Source organism: Schistocerca piceifrons, unplaced genomic scaffold (assembly GCF_021461385.2).
Source record: "Schistocerca piceifrons isolate TAMUIC-IGC-003096 unplaced genomic scaffold, iqSchPice1.1 HiC_scaffold_1980, whole genome shotgun sequence".
NCBI lineage: Eukaryota > Metazoa > Arthropoda > Insecta > Orthoptera > Acrididae > Schistocerca > Schistocerca piceifrons.
In genome coordinates, this window is record NW_025727879.1 from 17,501 (window position 1) to 22,500 (window position 5,000).

The following is a 5,000-nucleotide window of genomic DNA, read 5'->3' on the forward strand; positions in this document are numbered from 1 at the left end:
GCCAAACTCGCACCTCCAGCGGATGAACGGCGGAAGTTTCCCGCACTCGTAAAGTGCAATCCACCCCTATAACTTGCGTTTCATGAAGAGTTATTTCCAATATGCGACATTCCCGCTGTCCCTATACATGAGCCGCGACCTGTACCACTTACGAGCGAGAGACGCGATCGCGTTGCTCACTGTACGGCGTCCGATACCGAGCCATCAGCATGTCGGTCCCCATGCGCGTTGCACTCGCACTCGCAGTCGCAAAAACGTGGGGCAAATATATTACGCGGAAGAGCTATAACAGACCGAGCCCCACTGCATGGGGAGAGTCTTTGTCACTAATGTACACAGATGGAACATTTTGGACTGGAACCAGATTACCCGTACACACGGCGCTGATTAGTAATCAATGCAGAGCCATCAAACTACAGCAAATATACACAACTGTCCGTATACATGCTGAAAGAGTCTGCCCACAATGGGAACCACACGTCAGCCAGACACTCTGATCACGCACCACTCTCTGCTTCTAACGGGCGCACATACAATATGTAAGCACCAGCATGGAACAACATCCAGTGCATCTTCTCCGCCACATTACACAATCCACACTATCACAACCAGACCAGGAGGTCCATGCGGAAAATACAATATCCCAGCCTTTCGACATCCACCATTGCGCAGACCAGGCACCAACACCCACACATGTCCTATACAACGGTGCACCCAACATCACAATAGTACCTCCTGTCACAGCGCACAAACAATGACATGAGTCAAAGACACAGGTCTCACACAAGCATAGAATTGGAGCGCCGCCTCTAATAAGCCAAAGGTGCATCCTGACGTGACAAATCTGATCATGTCACAAGCATTCACTTACTATAATCACTATCAAGGAACCTGCCGCCCCCGCCCCCCCCCCCCTACACCTTTCCTTACAACAACGTGTAACCTAACCTAACCTAACCTATGTTGTACCTTAACCTAACCTATGTTGTACCTTAACCTAACCTATGTTGTACCTTAACCTAACCTATGTTGTACCTTAACCTAACCTATGTTGTACCTTAACCTAACCTATGTTGTACCTTAACCTAACCTATGTTGTACCTTAACCTAACCTATGTTGTACCTTAACCTAACCTATGTTGTACCTATAACCTAACCTATGTTGTACCTTAACCTAACCCATGTTGTACCTTAACCTAACCCATGTTGTACCTTAACCTAACCCATGTTGTACCTTAACCTAACCCATGTTGTACCTTAACCTAACCCATGTTGTACCTTAACCTAACCCATGTTGTACCTTAACCTAACCCATGTTGTACCTTAACCTAACCCATGTTGTACCTTAACCTAACCCATGTTGTACCTTAACCTAACCCATGTTGTGCCTTAACCTAACCCATGTTGTGCCTTAACCTAACCCATGTTGTGCCTTAACCTAACCCATGTTGTGCCTTAACCTAACCCATGTTGTGCCCTAACCTAACCCATGTTGTGCCCTAACCTAACCCATGTTGTGCCCTAACCTAACCCATGTTGTGCCCTAACCTAACCCATGTTGTCCCCTAACCTAACCCATGTTGTCCCCTAACCTAACCCATGTTGTCCCCTAACCTAACCCATGTTGTGCCCTAACGTAACCCATGTTGTGCCTTAACGTAACCCATGTTGTGCCTTAACGTAACCCATGTTGTGCCTTAACGTAACCCACGTTGTCCGCTAACGTAACCCACGTTGTCCGCTAACGTAACCCACGTTGTCGCCTAAACCTGCTCTGTAATTGTTATACGACTCGTTCAATTAGTGTAGTGTTGCCCACCCGCAACCCTCGCAATATAGTTCGCTACTCGCACTGCCCGCTCCCCTGTGTATCGCTTCATGTTAAACACCTTGCAAGTCTTGCTGACTTTCCACATGCTCCTGCTGTACACTGTAATGTGGATGGCAGCAGGACGTACATGCCGCCCCCCCCCCCCCCACCCCTCCCCACGTCCCCACGTCCCCACCTTGCCCCCTGCCTTCGCAAGCTGGTTGGTGACAAGTTTGCATGTTCAATGCCCTTCGCATGCGACGTACGCAGGCTACGTTGTGGTGCGGCCTGTGTCAACTGTCCGCTGATGTCGTACGCGTGAACCACAATCTGTACTGCACATTCGTCCTTATGTACTGAATGATACATCGTGGCACATGTGTGACCGTACAACGACTGCGCCCAAAAACGGCGGACCATACAGTGCAAATATTGTGCACGCAGCTACGTGTCGTCTCCCTATGAGAGCTGGATTGCAGTGTGGTACGCCATAGAGACGTGTGGGAGGAACGGACGCCGTGGATGGCGATCAGCATGAGCTGTGTGTTGATGTATTCGGACCTAGTCGTCTCTCCTCAAACACCGTGATAGCATGGTGCACCGCGTTCCATATCTGCGACATGCTACAGAGGCCGGTTGACAGTCGTTCGAGCAATGGACATCGCATACGTACGGGGGCCACCTTCCACGTATTGTCTAGGCGTGCACATTTTGTTGCGTGTATGTGGGCAGACGTAGTGTGGCGTGACACCTGACACAGGCATGCAATAATCGTTGAAGTTGCTAATGGCGATGGACGCCTACGTTTTCTGGTGAAGTTACGCAAATGAAGAAATGGTAACCCGTTGTGGTGCGGTTGTTCTCGCTAGGGGTGAATCGGTGATGGCGACGATAGGTTGAGGTACTAACCGGTTGTTCCAGCGATACCCACCATGCCGATGAAACTGAACGGCATCTGGGTGTGAAGCGATACGCGGTGGTGGCTGGGTGGGACCGTCCCCGGCCGGTGAGGGGGCGCCTCCCGGCGTGCTGGCCGCGCGGTGCGTGGGCGCACGCGCTACAGCCGGCTGGTGGGGGCGGCCAGTGGCAGGCGCGCCGGCCGACGGACGCGGCAGGCGTCGCAGCTGCGCGCCGGCGCACCCTGCGCGCGGCGCCGTGCGGCCAAAGTAGGTCCTCGCGGGCCCGGTGCGAAGCGCGGTGGACATCTTCAGTGTGCTGGTCCGATTGAGGACTGTGTGCGTTGAGGATGCGCCGCCGCCCGGCGCTCGGCGCCGCGACGCCGTCTGCTGCTCGGTCGCCCCAGCGGTTCTCGCTGGTGGTTTGTATCGCAGCTGTGCGGATGTGTTGGCGCGTGCGCTGTGCTGGGAGAGTTCGCTTCGGCACCCAAGTGGGGCTTTTGTCCTTCTGTGGCGCTGGCGTTGGAGCTGCCGGTCACCGTAGGTGGCGCGTGTTGTCTCCCGCCGGCAATGCCACGACAGCACGCTCCCGGGCCTCTGTCGGCAGCGGCAAGCTCAGTTGGGAGCACGGGTGGTCGCACCGAAAGCGTCTACTCGCCTAACTCCGGGCGATTGCGCCTCTCTCGAACCCGACCAAGTACTTGGGACGGCGCTGCGCGCCGCCGGGACCTGAGAGGGTTTCGAGGTGTATTGTGCAGGGGAGCTCAGCCTCCTCCTGTTTGCAGAATGATTGAGCGGACGCTTGCGTGTTCGCGCGGGCCCCCGGGACACACTCCCGGGCGGCCGGCTGCTCAGCTCTAGTTGGCGCAGCTCCCTGGTTGATCCTGCCAGTAGTCATATGCTTGTCTCAAAGATTAAGCCATGCATGTCTCAGTACAAGCCGCATTAAGGTGAAACCGCGAATGGCTCATTAAATCAGTTATGGTTCCTTAGATCGTACCCACGTTACTTGGATAACTGTGGTAATTCTAGAGCTAATACATGCAAACAGAGTCCCGACCAGAGATGGAAGGGACGCTTTTATTAGATCAAAACCAATCGGTCGGCTCGTCCGGTCCGTTTGCCTTGGTGACTCTGAATAACTTTGGGCTGATCGCACGGTCCTCGTACCGGCGACGCATCTTTCAAATGTCTGCCTTATCAACTGTCGATGGTAGGTTCTGCGCCTACCATGGTTGTAACGGGTAACGGGGAATCAGGGTTCGATTCCGGAGAGGGAGCCTGAGAAACGGCTACCACATCCAAGGAAGGCAGCAGGCGCGCAAATTACCCACTCCCGGCACGGGGAGGTAGTGACGAAAAATAACGATACGGGACTCATCCGAGGCCCCGTAATCGGAATGAGTACACTTTAAATCCTTTAACGAGTATCTATTGGAGGGCAAGTCTGGTGCCAGCAGCCGCGGTAATTCCAGCTCCAATAGCGTATATTAAAGTTGTTGCGGTTAAAAAGCTCGTAGTTGGATTTGTGTCCCACGCTGTTGGTTCACCGCCCGTCGGTGTTTAACTGGCATGTATCGTGGGACGTCCTGCCGGTGGGGCGAGCCGAAGGCGTGCGACCGCCTCGTGCGTGCTCGTGCGTCCCGAGGCGGACCCCGTTGAAATCCTACCAGGGTGCTCTTTATTGAGTGTCTCGGTGGGCCGGCACGTTTACTTTGAACAAATTAGAGTGCTTAAAGCAGGCAAGCCCGCCTGAATACTGTGTGCATGGAATAATGGAATAGGACCTCGGTTCTATTTTGTTGGTTTTCGGAACCCGAGGTAATGATTAATAGGGACAGGCGGGGGCATTCGTATTGCGACGTTAGAGGTGAAATTCTTGGATCGTCGCAAGACGAACAGAAGCGAAAGCATTTGCCAAGTATGTTTTCATTAATCAAGAACGAAAGTTAGAGGTTCGAAGGCGATCAGATACCGCCCTAGTTCTAACCATAAACGATGCCAGCCAGCGATCCGCCGCAGTTCCTCCGATGACTCGGCGGGCAGCCTCCGGGAAACCAAAGCTTTTGGGTTCCGGGGGAAGTATGGTTGCAAAGCTGAAACTTAAAGGAATTGACGGAAGGGCACCACCAGGAGTGGAGCCTGCGGCTTAATTTGACTCAACACGGGAAACCTCACCAGGCCCGGACACCGGAAGGATTGACAGATTGATAGCTCTTTCTTGATTCGGTGGGTGGTGGTGCATGGCCGTTCTTAGTTGGTGGAGCGATTTGTCTGGTTAATTCCGATAACGA

At 53.4% G+C, this 5,000-nt stretch overlaps 1 non-coding gene across 1 annotated transcript in view; it reads left to right on the forward strand.

Moving 5' to 3' along the window:
- The first annotated feature begins 3,577 nt into the window (after positions 1-3,577).
- Positions 3,578-5,000, forward strand: part of LOC124741745 — a 1,909-nt gene continuing 486 nt past the window's right edge. Inside the window, exon 1 of the ribosomal RNA XR_007010058.1 lies at positions 3,578-5,000. This exon is cut by the window's right edge and continues 486 nt beyond it. This is a non-coding gene — a ribosomal RNA (small subunit ribosomal RNA).